The sequence below is a fragment of the Pristiophorus japonicus genome, chromosome 13 (genome assembly GCF_044704955.1).
Source record: "Pristiophorus japonicus isolate sPriJap1 chromosome 13, sPriJap1.hap1, whole genome shotgun sequence".
In the NCBI taxonomy this organism is placed as follows: Eukaryota; Metazoa; Chordata; class Chondrichthyes; family Pristiophoridae; genus Pristiophorus; species Pristiophorus japonicus.
The window spans coordinates 111,200,996-111,218,923 of NC_091989.1; the positions used below are offsets into that span (position 1 = coordinate 111,200,996).

General features: G+C 43.5%; 1 protein-coding gene across 3 annotated transcripts in view; it reads left to right on the forward strand.

The window, feature by feature from the left end:
• The window catches only part of mbtps1 (membrane-bound transcription factor peptidase, site 1), a 200,187-nt gene that overhangs the window by 50,357 nt on the left and 131,902 nt on the right, over positions 1-17,928 (forward strand). The gene's annotated exons all lie outside the window — the stretch shown is intronic.

The following is a 17,928-nucleotide window of genomic DNA, read 5'->3' on the forward strand; positions in this document are numbered from 1 at the left end:
ATGCAGATAATTTGCCAACAAGCTTTAAGAAACTCCTTGTATGTCTGCGCAGTATTAGTGAGTATGCCAACATGCATAGTCTTTATGTAAATATATGTATTAATCAAAAATAGCTTCATATTCAGAAGTATGTTTATGAAGGTCCAAATTTGAACATAAGAAAAATGTGTGCATGGAAATATAATTGTTTACAGAGAAGTGAATTAAAAAAAAAAAGTTTTCAAGCCATCAACAAATAACTCCAACTTTTGCTCTTCTGTGCTGCCTCTTTTTTTATTCCTGAGACTTCACAACAGTAAAGTGCAGTTGCAAAATATTTACATAAATTCAACTATTACCTGAAATAAAGGATTGGTGAATTTGCTCTTAGTTTTTGCTTTTTCCAAAAGGAAAAAAAAAATTTAAATCATCACAGGACAAGACAGCATATTCTTCTACCTTTTCAGCTCCACAACATGCAAGGAATGGACAGATATGATTCAAACTCAATCAATTATCATCAGGTTTATTTCTAAAGTATATATTCCAGTGGAAGTCCAGGCTTCTGAGACCTTGAAGTAAAAACTTTGAAGGTATTATGATAATACTATGGGTAAAATTCATGTAGCAAAATTATGTAAATAGTGGCATCGCGTAGCTAGAGCCTATAATTGCACAACGGCAGCCAAATTTGTAAGGCTTTTCCATTAAATGTGGGCAGAGGATGTTATAATGGAAAAAGTCAACAGTGTGCAGAAAATATGACAGCTGGCAGTACATGCATATAAAATATATAGATTTAGCTTTGGCACTTGCACAAAACAGACACAAAAAGCCACACACACATTTATCTGCAGAAATTGGTTACACAGAAGCAAAGGAAAACTGGGTGTTGATACTTGTGAAAACACGTGGTTGTCATCCAGTATTTCAAAAAATATTTTCCAGTGTTTATCACATAGCCCAATAAACAGCAAGAGTTTCAGAGACCAGTGTTACTTTGGATACAACTGGAATTTCAGACATTATCCCTTCCAAGTAGACTTTTGATATTCCAGAGGAAAGGAGCTTTTCACACTTGGTAGTATCAGCTGAATGGACATGGATGTGAATAGCCGCACTGTCACTATTTTAGGATGTGTTTACTATGTCAGGCCTGAAATAAGGTTTTGGACATTTTTGTTTAGTTGCTGCCCATTAAATGGTAATGAGATGTAACAAACTTTTATTCTGTGCCTTCACTACAGTATGAAACAGAGCTGGCCAAGCCCTGAAGGATGTAGTTGCCAGACTGGCCTTGTGGCAGATGATTAAGAAACTAACACCAGGAAATAACCTACTTAACATTATGGACTTGAGGGCACAAGGCACAATTTCAAAATTTGTAGATGACCTGAAACTCTTAAGTGTAGTAAACAGTGAAAAAAAAAATAGTAATAGACTTCAAGAACACATAGACAGGCAGGTGGACACATGGCAGATGAAATTCAACGCAGGCAAGTGTGAGGTGATACGTTTTGTTGGAAGAATGAGAAGAGACCATGCATATGGAATGGTACAATTTTAAAGAGGGTGCAGGAACAGAGACCTGGGGATGCTTGTACCCAAATCTTTGAAGGTGGCAGGACAGACAAGCAAGCTCTCTCTAACAGCAATGTGATAATGACCAGGTAATCTGTTTTTGTTGTGTTGATTTGAGGAATAAATATTGGTCAGGACACCAGGGATAACTCCCCTGCTCTTCTTTGAAATAGTGCCATGGGATCTTTTATGTTCACTTGAGAGAGCAGATGGGGACTCTAATGTCTCATCCAAAAGACGGCACTTCTGATAGTGCAGCATTCCCTTGGCACTGCACTGGAGTGTCCACCTAGATTTTTTTTTGGCTCAAATCCATGGAGTGGGACTTGAACCCGCAACCATCTGACTCCAAGGTGAGATTGTTACCCACTGAGCCACAGCTGGAAGCCAGAAAGTTATGCTAACCTATATAAAACACCATTTCTGGGCACCGTACTTTAGGATGGAGGTGGAGGTTTTGGAGAGTGTTTAGAATAAATTTACTAGAATGGTTACAAGGATGAGGGATTACAGTTACATGGCTAGAACTAGAGAAGTTGCAGTTGTTCCTTTTGGAGCAGAGAAGGCTATGAGGAGTTTTGATAGGTATTTAAAATCATGAAGGGTTTAGGTAGAGTAAATAAAGAGACACTTTCCAATGCTGTAGGGTCACTAACGACAGGACACCGGTTTAAGGTGATTGGCAAAAGAACCAGAAGCAACATGAGGAAAACCTTTTTACGTAACAAGTGGTTAGGATTTCAAAAACTGCCTGATAGGGTGGTAGATACAGATTCAATAGTAGCTTACAAAGGGGAATTGGATAAATACTTGAAGGAGAAAAACACTTCAAAGAACAATCTAGTCTGCCCCATATCCCTGAACGATCGGATGGGCCATATGGCCTCCTTCTGTGCTGTGTGATTCTATGATTGACCTTGTCCTCATCAATCTACTTGTTGCAGACCCAGCTGTCCATGATTGTAATAGCAGGAGTAACTATTGCACAGCTTTTGTCTCCACAGTGGAGTTCATCTTCTAATCTGTAGCGTAGAACTACACCAGGGCTAAGTTAGATAAACTAAGCTGAGCTCTAAAACTTGGCAACCGTGAGGTCAGAATTGTTTGCCACCAGAATCTAATTTCATGGCCAAGCCTATTCCTCAATGGGTATCAATCTGGGAGACCAATCCTGCTTCAAGGGTGAGAGTTAGATGGCCTGCCAGGAGTAGGAGCAGCACCAGTCATGCCTTTTAATTGAGACGTTGCTCTAGTGAAGCCACTACACTGGGCTAACTGCATACACATTGTATCTAGCGGGTAGCGGCAAGACTCCATGGGAGCAGCGTGCGGCGGCCCGGCCCAGAAATTGGCATGGTCCCACCCTGCAAGACCATCAGCAGATCGGGGCCATTGAAGGGAAGAGTGTGCGGCAGCATACCACTGCAGGGAGCAGTGTATGCTGCTGCAGGAGGGCAACGGCTGCGAAGCCAGGTTGCTGATTGCAGTGTGGGCAGGAACAGCAGGAGGGGCGAAGGAACAGCAAGAGTTTGTAGAGGGAAGTGACCGGGGCCCAGGGGCAGCACGAGCCAGCCCACACTGCGATATGTGTGTGCACTAGGTGCATGCAGCAGAGCAGGTCGTCCGTCGTCTTGGGTAATCCTTGCCACTGGACCAAGACCTAGCTTTGTGCAACGGCCACCATACGTTTAATTTTTTTTTTTAAATCCACACACGGGCATCTTCCACCCTTCGAGATGTAGTTCGGGATCTGGAATATTAGGTCCTTCATTGAAACACCTGTGAACTCATCCCTTTTTGGTGAAGAAGCAAGTCATCCTCACTTCGAGGGACTGCCTATGATATGATGAAACAACAAAAGCGGAAGGCTCTAGACGGCGCTAAGTAGTCCATCAAAGAAGCCGGTTGGGGGACCGCTCTAAAGCATATGCGCATCCAGTTAAGAGTGGGGAAACCAGACAATTAACACTTGCGTCACCAGAACTGCTCCATTCTGCAGTAGCTGCAAATGGTATTTGCACGCAAAATTCAATAGAGAATCTTTAGATTTGTGTCCTGCAAAGAGAACACTTGTTTCTCTATCGCAGCAATTTCAAGAGCAGTTAATTGTTTCGAGCTTCTAGTTAGTCAGTTAGCACCAGGTAATGGGCAGCTATCTGCAGTTCCCAGATATATTGTAGTGTAGCTAAGGGGAGATCGATGTCAGTGGCTCTTGGGTCCCTGCTAAAATTTCAAAATTGGCCAGGGCAATTCCTGAGAACTGAACAGACGTCCATGGAATACATAATGCACAATCCAGGATCACTACATGGGCAAGTTTTCTAAATATAGAAATGAAGTTATCTGGATTATTGAAACACTAAACCCATCATTTAAAGTCTGAAAGGTGCCATCAGATGTACTTCAGAGCAATAAATAATTGAGTTTCTAGAATTAAAACGTGAAAAATCCTCCCCTTTTTGTATTCCAGCCCCCTTGAGTTAAAGGCCAGCATTCCATTAGTCTTTTTGAACCTGTCTATTAGCTTTAAAGGCTACATATGTGACTGCAGAAAGGCCTGAGGATCAGTTTTGCAGTTTCAAGGAAAACTATGCCACAGGGTGGGAATGCAAATTTCCCAGGCTGGAGCTTGGCTTTTCGATTTCAGGTGACTGATAACCAACTCGCTGGCCATTTTGCAAACTCATCCCAAGCTGTAACCCACCAGTTTGAAGATTCCAGCTGCAATAACTAAAACACAGACTATACCTTAAGTTCTATTTTGCCAAGTAGCACGATGCTTCTAACTACTGTGGATGCTGGAAATCTGAAATAAAAACAAAAAATGCTTGAAATGCTCAGCAGGTTGGGTAGCATCTGTGGAGAGAGAAAACTGTTGACGTTTCAGGCCTTTCGTCAGAACTGGAAGAAATTAGTGATTTAACAGTTCTAAGCAAGTACCAAGCTAGGGGAAAGAACAAAAAGAGAAGGTCTGTGTTGGGGTGGAGTGGTTAAATGACAAGGGATGATAATGATGCAAGGCAAAAGCAGGGTGGCAATGGGACAATAAAGAAATAAATGATGGATCTGGAAGAAGTGTAAATGTTTATAGCAGCACATGTCCAAGAAAATGTTTCCAACTGGCTTAAAATAAAAGGGAAATGTAAATGCTGGAACATCTGAAACAAAATAAAATTCTGGAAATACCCTGCGGCACTATCAGCATCTGCAAAGAGAAGCAAAGACTGGTTAATGATTCTGTTGTATAACCCTATGTTGGAACTGAAAGATGAGCATTTTAGCAGCATGGGAGGAGGGGGAAGAAAATTCATGGAGGAAGCTAAGCAGTATGATACTACTTTCAACCGCAGGTGTTGGTGTGCATTTCCTGGAATTGAAAAGATAGTAATTACAGCTCTGCATTGGTGTATATTAGCAGTCAACTTCCTTCCTCCTCTGGTTCACAGAAACATGTTTCACGTAAGGACCAGAACCTTCGTAGTGTAGTATATGGAACAGACTTTATTGATACACAGGTAGGGGTGATCAGCCTCACTGTATGCAGGGAGTGGATTTTCGGTTTCTGTATCATAAGAACATAAGAAATAGGAGCAGTTGTAGGCCATACGAGGCCTCGAGCCTGCTCTACCATTTAATACAATCATGCCTGATCCGATCATGGACTCTGGTCCACTTCCCTGCCTGCTCCCCATGACAGGGTACTTATTCCCTGCAGCCCAGGAACACTTATTCCCTTATCAGTTAAGAAACTGCCTAACTCTGTCTTAAATGTATTCAATGACCCAGCTTCGACAGCTCTGAGACAGCGAATTCCACAGATTTGCAACCCTCAGAAGAAATTCCTCCTCATCTCAGTTTTAAATGGACGGCCCCTTATTCTAAGATTATGCCCCCTAGTTCTAGTCTTCCCTGGCAAGTGGAAACATCCTCTCTGCGTCCACCTTGTCAAGCCCCCTCATAATCTTATACGTTTCGATAAGATCACCTCTCATTCTTTTGAATTCCAATGAGTGAGGCCCAACCTACTTGACCTTTTCTCATAGTCAACTCCCTCATCTCCGGAGTGAACCTTCTCTGAACTGCCTCCAAAGCAAGTATATCCTTTCTTAAATATGGAAACCAAAATTGTACACGATATTCTAGGTGTAGCCTCACCAATACTCTGTATAACTGTAGCAAGACTTCCCTGCTTTTATACTCCATCCACTTTGCAATAAAGGCCAAGATTCCATTGACCTTCCTGATCACTTGCTGTACCTGCATACTAACCTTTTGTGTTTTATGCACCAGGTCCTGATGTACTGCAGCACTTTGCAATTTTTCTCCATTTTAAATAATAACTTGCTCTTTGTTTCCTCTGCCAAAGTGCATAACCTCACATTTTCCTACATTATACTCCATCTGCCAAATGTTTTTCCACTCACTTAGCCTGTCTGTCTATTTGCAGGCTTTTTTGTGTCCTCCTCACACATTGCTTTTCCTCCCATCTATCGTCAGCAAACTTGGCTACGTTACACTCGGTCCCTTCATCCAAGTCGTTAATAGATTGTAAATAGTTGGGTCCCAACACTGATCCCTGCGGCACCCCACTAGTTACTGATTGCCAACCTGAGAATTAACCACTTATCTCGACTCTCTGTTTTCTGTTAGTTAGCCAATCCTCTATCCATGCTAATATATTACCCCCAACCCTGTGAACTTTTATCTTGTGCAGTAACCTTTTATGTGGCATCTTGTCAAATGCCTTGTGGCAGTCCAAATACACTACATCCACTGGTTCCCCTTTATCTACCCTGTTCGTTACATCCTCAAAGAATTCCAGCAAATTTGTCAAACATGACTTCCCTTTCTAAATCTATGCTGACTCTGCCTGACTGAATTATGTTTTTCCAAATGTCCTGCTACTGCTTCTTTAATGGACTCCAAACAGGTCTATAGTTTCCTGTTTTTTGTCTGCCTTTTTTTAAATAGGAGCATTACATTTGCAGTGGTAGCTCCAACAATGAATTTACATATCACACTTTTTTTTCTTGCGAAATACTGCTGAAGTACCAGGAAAGGCACACTAACACCTGTGGTTTTCCAATCTGTTGGGACCTCCCCAGAATCCAAGGAATTTTGTTAAATTGCAACCAATGCATCCAGTATCTCTACTGCTACTTCTCAAGACCCTCTGTTGCAAGCCTATCAGGTCCAGGGAATTTATCCGCCTTTAGTCCCATTATCTTACTGAGTACCACCTCCTTGTGATTGTGTTAAGTTCCTCCCCCCCCCCCCCCCGGGATATTTTTAGTGGCCTGTTCTGCAAAGACTGATGCTAAATATTTGTTCAGAGTTTCTGCCATCTCCATGTTCCCCATCACTAATTCCCCAGTCTTGTCCTCTAAGGGACCAACATTTACTTTAGCCACTCTTTTTTTTTTTTCCTTTTTATATACCTGTAGCAACTCTTGCTATCTGTTTTTATATTTCATGCCAGTTTATTTTCTTGGTCTATCTTCCCTTTTATTAATCATTTTTTTAGTCATTCTTTGCTGGCTTTTAAAAGCTTTCCAATCTTCTGTCCTCTAGTTTTGCCCATTTTCTATGCCCTTGTTTTTAATTGGACACCATCCTTTATTTCTTTAGTTAGCCACGGATGGCTATCTTTTCTTTTACACCCTTTTCTCGCTCTCTCTACAGAAATGCTGAAACCCATGCTCTTTTATACACCATATCTTGCCAGCATCAACGGTAAATGTCATAGATAAGACTTCATGACATATCTATTCCCAAATCCTTTGAAGACAGACTATTCTTGTAAACAATGTAGTTATTTACTTCAAAGCTATTTCCCCTAAACGAGACTTCATGACATAAGTTACTACCATCTTTGAAGAATAAGTTTTATCAACTGTTAGCTTTCCATATCCATCATCACCATCATCATCATAGGCAGTCCCTCAGAATCGAGGAAGACTTGCTTCCATTCTTAGGTGGCTGTACAGTCCAATACGAGAGCCACAGTCTCTCTCACAGGTGGGGCAGACAGTGGTTGAAAGGAAGGGTGGGCAGGGAGCCTGGTTTGCCGCACGCTCCTTCTGCTGCCTGCGCTTGATTTCTGCATGCTCTCGGCGAGGAACTCAGCACCCTCCCGGATGCACTTCCTCCACTTAGGGCAGTCTTTGGCCAGGGACTCCCAGATGTCAGTGGGGATGTCACACTTTCAGGGAGGCTTTGAGGGTGTCCTTGTAACGTTTCCGCTGCCCACCTTTGGCTCATTTGCCGTGGACGAGTTCGAAGTAGAGCACTTGCTTTGGGAGTCTCATGTCTGGCATGCGAACTATGTGGCCTGTCCAACGGAGCTGATCAAGTGTGGTCAGTGCTTCAATGCTGGGGCTGTTGGCCTGGACGAGGATGCTAATGTTGATGCGTCTGTCCTCCCAGGGGATTTGTAGGATCTTGCGGAGAGATCGTTAGTGGTATTTCTCCAGTGACTTGAGGTGTCTACTGAACATGGTCCATGTCTCTGAGCCATACAGCAGGGTGGGTGTTACTACGGCCCTGTAGACCATGAACTTGGTGACCGTTTTGAGGGCCTGGTCTTCAAACACACTTTTCCTCAGGCGGTCGAAGGCTGCACTGGCGCACTGGAGACTGTGTTGGATCTCGTTGTCAATGCCTGGTCTTGTTGATGGGAGGCTCTCGAGATGAGGGAAGTGATCCACGTTGTCCAGGGCCGAGCAGTGGATCTTGATGTCTAGGGGGGCAATGCTGTGCGGCAAGGACAGGCTGGTGGAGGACCTTTGTCGTACTAATGTTTAGCGTAAGGCACATGCTTTCGTATGCCTCGGTAAATACATCGACTATATCCTGGCGTTCAGCCTTGTGTGCACAGACGCAGGCGGCGTCCGCGTACTGTAGCTCGATGACGGAGGTTGGAGTGGTCTTGGACCTGGCCTGGAGACGGCGAAGGTTGAACAGCTTCCCACTGGTTCTGTAATTTAGTTCCACTCCAGCACTCCAGCTTTCCATACTATAGCTAATGGATACCTCTGACCCATGTTTATTACTCTTTAAAATTATGTTTTAAACACATGGCTGACGTCATGACTGTAATGCATTTCTTTACGCAAGAATTTTGTATATCTGAAGACAAGCTATGCTTTCCTTTCAAAACTATCCTATTTATATTGGAAAACCTGCTGCTCCAAGATGCAAAGAAGTTTGACTATTAACCCTGAACTCTCCAAGATGTCCAGCATGCATCTCTAGGATATCCAATGGTATACAGGGGTGATATTACAGTTGGGACATTGGTCTTGATCCTGAATCTAATTTCTGCATTGCAATGTGCAGGAGTAATGTGAATTAAAGAAGTACTGGCATCATACAGTATGAGGTTAAGCGAAGATGCTCTAATAAAATGAAACACTTTTGCAGTAGGATTAAAATATCAAGTGCTGAACTGGGATGAAGTAAACACATGGGCCTGGTAGCCTTTTCTGGTCCTCGTAAGTCTGATTGCATTTTTGACCCAGAAGGATATAGAATTTACAGCTGGTCTATACCAGTATTTATGCTGCACATGAGTCTCCTCGTATCCTAGTTCATTTCACCCTGTCGTCATATCCTTCTATTCCCCGCTCGCATATATTTATCGAGCTTCCACTGAAATGCATCTAAGCTTTTTGCCTCAACCACTCCATGTGGTAGCAAGTTGCACATTATCACCACTGAGTAACTATTGGATTTATTAGTGACTTTCTTGTATTTTATGGCCTCTTTTTTGGACAACTACCCCCAATAAGCGGAAACATATCTATGCCTACCTTATCAAATCCATTCATAATTTTAAAGTCCTCTATCTATCTTCTCTTTTCACGAGAAAGGAGCCTCAGTCTTTTCAGTCTTTCCTGATATTTGTACCCTCTCAATTACAGAATCATCCTTGTAAATCTTTTATGCACTTTCTTCAGTGCTTTTACACCCTTTTTGTAATATGGAGGCCAGAACTGTACTCCCAAGCGTGGTCTAACCAAGGTGCTGTACACGTTGAACATAACTTCACTGCTTTTGGATTATATTGCTCCAGAAATAAAGCCCAGTGCTTTGTTTACCTTTTTTTTTTTATGGCTTTGTTATTCTGTGTTGCTACTTGTAATGATTTGTGAATATGTACCCCTCGAATCCTTTGTGCCTCTTATCCCATTTAGATTTATTTTTTCCAAGAAGGCCACTCCAAGGAGGAGTATGTGGCCTCCTTGTTCCTCCGACCAAATGGACCACCTCATAATTATCTATTTTGAAACTCATTTGTCAATGGAGCCTCCTTCATGGACTACACATTCTTTGTTCGTTATGTGTTGCACTTTATCCAATTCATTACTGAAACAATAATTGTTTAATTCCTTACCTGCCTCATTCTATCTTTTTCTTCTGCAATCTGCAGGTTTCAAACCCAAGCTCCTCCTTAGATTTATCCCCTCCCTTTTTTCCTACTTCTACCAGTCTCTTTGCTATTCTGCAAGAATGGCCGTACCGATTCACCAACTTCGTTAATATAAACCGCATTAAACTCCCATTCTGAAACATAGAAAAATAGGTGCAGGAGTAGGTCATTCGGCCCTTCGAGCCTGCACCGCCATTCAATAAGATCATGGCTAATCATTCCTTCAGTACCCCTTTCCTGCTTTCTCTCCATACCCCTTGATCCCCTTAACCGTAAGAGCCATATCTAATTCCCTCTTGAATATATCCAGTGAACTGGCATCAACAACTCTGCGGCAGGGAATTCCACAGGTTAACAACTCTGAGTGAAGAAGTTTCTCCTCATCTCAGTCCTAAATGGCCTACCCCTTATCCTAAGACTATGTCCCCTGGTTCTGGGCTTCTCCCAAAATCGGGAACATTCTTCCCGCATCTAACCTGTCCAGTCCCGTCAGAATCTTATGTTTCGATGAAATCCCCTCTCATCCTTCTAAACTCCAGTGAATAAAGGCCCAGTTGATCCAGTCTCTCCTCATATGACAGCCCAGCCATCCCTGGAATCAGTCTGGTGAACCTTCGCTACACTCCCTCAATAGCAAGAACGTCATTCCTCAGACTAGGAGACCAAACCTGAACACAATATTCCAGGTGAGGCCTCACCTAAGGCCTTGTACAACTGCAGTAAGACCTCCCTGCTTCGATATTCAAATCCCCTAGCTATGAAGGCCAACATACCATTTGCCGCCTTCACCGCCTGCTGTATCTGCGTGCCGACTTTGTGACTGATGAACCATGACACCCAGGTCTCGTTGCACCTCCCCTTTTCCTAGTCTGCCCCCATTCAGATAATATTCTGCCTTCGTGTTTTTGCCCGCAAAATGGATAACCTCACATTTATCCACCTTGTACTGCATCTGCCATGCTTTTGCCCACTCACTTAACCTGTCCAAGTCACCCTGCAGCCTCTTGGCATCCTCCTCACAGCTCAACCGCCACCCAGTTTAGTGTCATCTGCAAACTTGGAGATATTACACTCTATTCCTTCATCCAAATCATTAATGTATATCTATTTAATGGGCTGAACATTGCTTTTGGTGAACTGATTTTTTTATATTTGTCACATGGACACATGCCTTGGTGTCATCAAAATGGTATGTTACAAGAAATACCCTCCTTACTGTTTACAAGCAGTTTGAATATACAGATCCAAGCTGAGTGGAACTCACAGCGCATGTTATGTTTCTGTAAATAATATGTGGAGCTTCACAAGAAACAATACCGACATTGGTCAAATAACTGCAAACTAGTGAGTGTTTAGTTTGTGTTGATGGAAAAAATTAAATCAACTTTGCCAATAGATTTACTTTCTATTATTGGGGATATTTTATTAACTACACCATTGAAGAATCATTCTGATGTCTGTTGTGTTTATCTTTTTTTACTTCTGCTTTCTACAAATCCTTTTGTGATCAATTTGCAAGTTAATTTATTGATCTGTTTTTCCTTATGCAATTATCCAAACCTGGTATTGCAAGTTGGTCTAAGCCTTCCAAGTGTAGGAGAACAATCCAATTTGATACACCAAAACATCTGACCTCGTGTCACTTTTTAATATTGAAATAAACCAAACTTATTCTCTGCTGCTTTGTGCCAGCTGGATGGTGAAAGTACAAAGCAGTGCTGAAGCTTCCCCTCACCAGGAAGAGTTTTTTTTAAAGGGGGTGCTTGTTAGGCAAATTATGTCGGGGTGAGGAGGTTCTCAATGAGGTGCCGTAGGTCTCGGCGGGAACCGCTGCTGTTTATAATTTACATGAATCCACCTTGGATTCAGCAACATAGTTGGGAATTTTACTTTTGAAATGGGCTAGTTCTGTGTTTTTAAAATAAGAAAAGAGCTTGCATTTATATAACACCGTTCACGACCACCAAATGTCTCAAAACGCTTTATGCTTCAAAAGTACTTCATTGGCTGTAGTCACTATTGTAATGTGGTATTTGTCATCGTGCCAACCCTTTTCTCAATCTTCCTCGCTGCCACGCTCCACCTCAGTCAACAAACTCCCCGCTGGAGTGGAACTAAACTACAGAATCAGTGGGAACCTGTTCAACCTTAGTCGCCTCCAGGCCAGGTTCAAGACTACCCCAACCTCTGTCATCGAGCTACAGTACGCGGACAACGTTTGAGTCTGCGCACATGGGGGCTGAACTCCAAGTTATAGTCAACGTATTTACTGAGGCGTACGAAAGCATGGGCCTTATGCTAAACATCCGTAAGACAGAGGTCCTCCACCAAACTGTCCCCGCTGCACAGCACTGCCTCCCAGTCATCAAGATCCACGGCGCGGCCCTGGAAAACGTGAACCATTTCCATACCTTGGGAGCCTCTTATCAACAAGAGCAGACATTGATGACGAGATTCAACACCGCCTCCAGTGCGCCAGTTCGGCCGCCTGAGGAAAAGTGTTTGAAGACCAGGCCCTCAAATCCACCACCAAGCTCACATCTACAAGGCCGTAGTAATACCCGCCCTCCTATTTGGCTCCGAGACGTGGACCATGTACAGTAAACACCTTAAGTTGCTGGAGAAATGCCACCAATGTCGTCTCCAAGATCCTGCAAATCCCCTGGGAGGGAGGACAGACGGACCAACGTTAGCGTCTTCAACCAAGCCAACATCCCCAGCATTGAAGCACTGACCATACTTGACTGGGCAGGCCATATTGTTTGCATGCCAGACACGAGACTCCCAAAGCAAGCGCTCTACTCTGAACGCCTTCACAGCAAAGGAGCCAAAGGTGGACAGAGGAAACGTTACAAGGACACCCTCAAAGCCTCCCTGATAAAGTGCAACATCCCCACTGACACCTGGGAGTCCCTGGCCAAAGACTGCTCCAAGTGGAGGAAGTGCATCCGGGAGGTAGCCGAGCACCTCGCGTCATCAGAGAGCATGCAGAAATCAAGCGCAGGCAGCGGAAAGAACGTGTGGCAAACCTGTCCCACCTGTGACCAGGACTGTGGTTCTCGTATTGGACTGTTGAGCCATCTAAGGACTCACTTTTTAGAGTCTTTCCCGATTCCGAAGGACTGCCTATGATGATCGTGGGAAACACGACAGCCAGTTTGTGCACAGCAAGCTCCCACAAACAGCACTGTGATGACCAGGTAATCTGTGTTTAAATTATATTGATTGAGGGATAAATATTATTAGCCAGAACACTAGGGATAACTCTACTGCTCCTTTTCGAAATAGTGCCTTGGGATCTTTTATGCCAATCTGAGAGCAGACGAGGCCTCGGTTTAACATCTTATTTAAAAGACGGCACCTCCAACAGTGCAGCACTGCACTGAAGTGTCAGCCTAGATTTTTGTGCTTCAGTCTCTGTAGTGGGACTTGAACCCACGACCTTCTAACCCAGAGGTGAGAGTGCTACCCACTGAGCCACAGCTGACACAATTCCAGATGCGAGTACTAGAGACACACAAGTAGTCTGGTCAAACAATGCATTTTCTAAGTTGAGCAGATTTGTCTGGTGGGAATGGCTTAAAAAGGACCGGACGAAGATTTATTAAACGTTAAGCCATAAAATCTTGTCCAAAATTAGTTTTGATTTTCTGAGTTGGTCGTTCATGAAAATTTCTTAATTTTTTTTGGACTACTGAGCTGAGGGCTGTAACTGATACTTGTGCCTGAAGAGGCTTTTCTGTTATATTCTGATGAAGTCGGTTTACCGTTGTCTGCATCCTTTATTGCCTTAGTTTGTGTGATATTGCCACAGATAAAATCTCGCAATATTTTGAATGTGATGCTTTTCTTTTTGTAGGATAAACCCATGAGCAGAATGTCTCTAGTACTCGCACCTGGAATTGTGGAAATATGAAAGCAGTAATGTAGAATGGCAAATGTCACAGCTATTTTGAAAGATGGTGAAAGCAGCAGCTCTCAAAAGCACCCTGCCCTTTGAAATTTATGCTTTATGCTGCATTTTAAAAGGTTGAAACCGCTTTTTCAGATGGTCCACCTTTTATCCTCTTGAATATCATGCACTATTTCCCAGCTGAAAGGATGACCACCTCCCAAGTATGCCTGACAGAGTCTTTGTCTGTTTACCGTTGCCCTGGGGTAACACTTCATCTTCTCCTACCAATATCTTTATTGTAAGTCTGATTCACCACATACTTACGCCCTGATTCAGTCTTTGTGGATAATTTGATCAGCCATGATCTTATTGAATGGTGGTGCAGGCTCGAATGGCCTGCTCCTGCACCTATTTTCTATGTTTTGGCATGGGTGGTCGTGTGTGTCTTTTTGATTATTTTGTGTTGTGTTCCAATGACCTTTGGAAATGGAGTACATATACCATATGCTTTACTGAATTAGTGATTCCATGAATTCTGTGCGCCATGCAGATGGACTCTGGCTCCCACCCTGATTGGAATTTTCAGCCCTTGTGTGTTCAAGTTTCAGCCGATTTATTTCCCATATTTAAAACTGAGCATCCCAGCGATCCATTTAAAAATTAAATTGAAGCTTCCAAAGTTTTGTTTTGATAAATGACACACATTGTGTAAACAAACAGACTTGTAAATGATGAGTTTTTATTTGCAGTTTCAGGATACATCAGAAAATCCTGGATTGAACAAAATGTTGCAGGAATCTCTGTTTCAATTCTAGAATGATGGTATAATGTTTAATTTTCCAGGTAACTTTTATTTGTATAAAAAAAATCTTGTGCATATAGTGATCCTGGAATCAAACCATTGTAATCTGTTACTCAAAAATGCACAATGCATCTCTCTAGTATTTCGCGCATGTGTTTTCTGTTGTCAGGAATTGCCCCAGCCAATTTTGATATTTTAGTGGGGATCTTAGAGTCACTGACTCGTGGTAGAGCTGTCAGATCAATTTCCCCACCGTTGCTATACACTGTATTTGGAAGCTGCAGTAAGCTTCCCATTGCCTTTGTGCTATATGACTAACTGCAACCTCCACCATCAACAGTACATGGCTAACCGTTTTCCTGAAATGGCTGTGAGATTGAGGAACATGTTCCCTTTTCAGGGCATGCTGCCAAAATATAGAGCGCACTATATATGTTTGCCAAGAAAAAAACATAATCTCAAGAAGATTATTGAACTTTTATGTGCTGATACCATCTGCAACTACCTACAGAGTAGAGCAGTTCTAGTGACAAAAGTGTCAATGAACTTCAACATTCTAGACTGCAAATTGAAAATCATCCTGTACCAGAAAGCTGGAGGAATGCCATCTGTTCTGAATTCACCTAATCGGCCTCTGATGCACAATACAGTACCTGTTTTTTGCCTCCTCATTAATAGAAAACTAATGTCCAGCATTATCTACCCAGTTCTATAATCTATAGCGATCGTTATCCTGGCTCCATCAGCAGTACAAAAAGAAATGGCTACCCTGATGCCTCGGGTTCTATTCCTCCTCTGTGTTGAGTTGGCTTATTTCAACTGGGGGTAGCAGCAGGAGTGCTACAAATTTGGCTCCGTGGCCCTCGGGTAGCGAAAGAAATATCGGATGGCGCTCTTGCTCCTGACTGTTATCCAGTGCTGGAAAGTGATTCTACTTTGGGCATTGCATGAAGGCAGGATCCCGCTTTGCTGTAATGCCTCTCTGGTAAAATAGCCCACCAGCTCTAATTGTCTGACTCACATGAAGAATGGCAACTTGGGCAAATTACTGAAGGATGCCTAATGCCCGTGGAACCACATTGCAAGAGAAGCCAATCCCTTCAGGAGAGAAAATTTGCATTAAAAAAAGATTGTAAGTAGAACCCTTGACTGGAGCATGGATTTTGTATGTGATGCAATGGTGCAGCCAGCCAATTGCATGACATTGGAGGAGGATGTGGTTTCATGCCTGCAGTTGGTCCATATGATGAGCTCTTGTTTTCCAATTTCCTTTTTATCCTTCATCAGAGGAAGTTTGTGGCCTCTAGTGCCCCCCCTCCCCCATTTGGAATTGTATGCCCAGTTTTCACTGCCTCCTGTGCACCTTCTCTTGGTCGTTTCAAGAGGCTGATTGACTTTAGCAGCAGATTGCCTGCTACCAGGCTTTGACACATAGACCTGAAAAGTATGTAAATAGCATAAGCTTTTATATTGTGTTGGAAATCTTGTGTTATTGGCCTCAATTTAAGGGAACCTTTCTGTTTTCCACACTGATGGTTTCTGTTGTTTGAAAATGAATGTCAAAGGATTTGAAGAGGTGACCTTTATTATTTAGGTGTGGAACTTGAAGCTCTTCATTTGTGATTAACGTACAATTTAACAGAAAAACTTTACTTTTAGGTCAATGTGTTCACTGTTGTCAGTGATATGCTCCTTGTGGCTAACTATTCCAGATTAGAATCTTGGGGCCCAAGTTTCCACATGATTTGCGCCTGATTTTTAGGAGCAACTGGTGGAGAACAGACTATCTTAGAAATCGCAATTCTCCACATTTTTTTTTCTGCAGTTCTAGTCAGTTAGAACAGTTTCACTTTGGAACAGAATTTTTTCTTCAAAAGGGGGCGTGTCCGGCTACTGACACCTGATTTCAAAGTTTCCACAGTGAAAACGTACTCCAAACTAACTTAGAATGGAGCAAGTGAAGATTTTTGTAGAACTGAAAAAACCTTGTCCACACATTAAAAAAATCAGGCGCAGGTTACAAATTAGGCGTCCAGAACGAGGTGGGGGGGGAGGGGAGGGGAGGGGGGGGAGAAGGGAAGTCATTAAATTCTATAATAAATCCTTATTTATACTTATACAAATATTATACAAATAAATCCAACCTGAATAAAATTTTCTAAGCAAAGAAAAGATTAAATAAACCATCTTCCTACCTGTGTGAAAGTGCTTCAGCCAGGGAGAATTCTGCAGGAAGCCTCAAGTTGAGGCAGCCGTTCGTTCCCGACGGCAGGGGGGAGGAGGAAGCCGTTCGTTCCCGACGGCGGGGGGGAGGAGGAAGCCGTTCGTTCCCGACGGCGGGGGGGAGGAGGAAGCCGTTCGTTCCCGACGGCAGGGGGGAGGAGGAAGCCGTTCGTTCCCGACGGCAGCGGGGGGGAGGAGGCAGCCGTTCCCGGGGGTGGGGCGGGGGGTGGGGGAGGGAGTGCGGGCCCGACTGAGTGCAGCGGGGGGGGAGGAAGCCGTTCCAGACGGCGGGCGGGGGGGGGGGAAGGAGACAGAGAAGGCTGCAGGAAGCCTCAAGTTCAGCAGCCATTCCCGACGGCAGGGGGGGGAGGCCGTCGGGAAACGGCTGCCTCAACTTTCTGAGGCTTCCTGCAGCCTTCTCACTGCTGCAAGAAGCCTCAGTGCTAATCCTAGAAGGGCAATGTTCAAAAATTATTAAAAAATGTTCAAAAATTAAACAGCTGCAAAGAACTACAAAAATGGCCGAGTGCCAATGTTTCCTTCACACTGTGCGTGCGCGAGCGCTCCAACGCGCACGCGCAGGGTTGCCGGCAGGAAAAAAAATGAATTTAAATGGTACCCGCCCCCTCCCACTTACAAAATCGCTGCGAGTGGTAGGCTCCGCCCTCTGGGCGCCGCGCCGAGCTGCAGGGCGCTCCAGAATCGCGCGTTTTATTTTCGGCACGAAAAACGGCGCCCAGCTCAGAGGGACGCCCGTTTTGTAGCATGTGGAAACTCGGGGCCTATATGTGTACCCAGAGCAGCAAGACAAGGTTTGTTGTGTAATATGGCACATAAACTACAATGAAAAGGACCAATGGTTTATGATGTGTCAGAATAATGCTTATATGAGAGTGCAAATTGTGGATTGTGCAATTTTTACAAAATAAAAAGTTACATATTTTGTTTGCCACATCTTCAGCAAACCACCTTCTCTCTCCACTTACCATCTTTTTTGCCAGCTGAAAATGCAAGGCG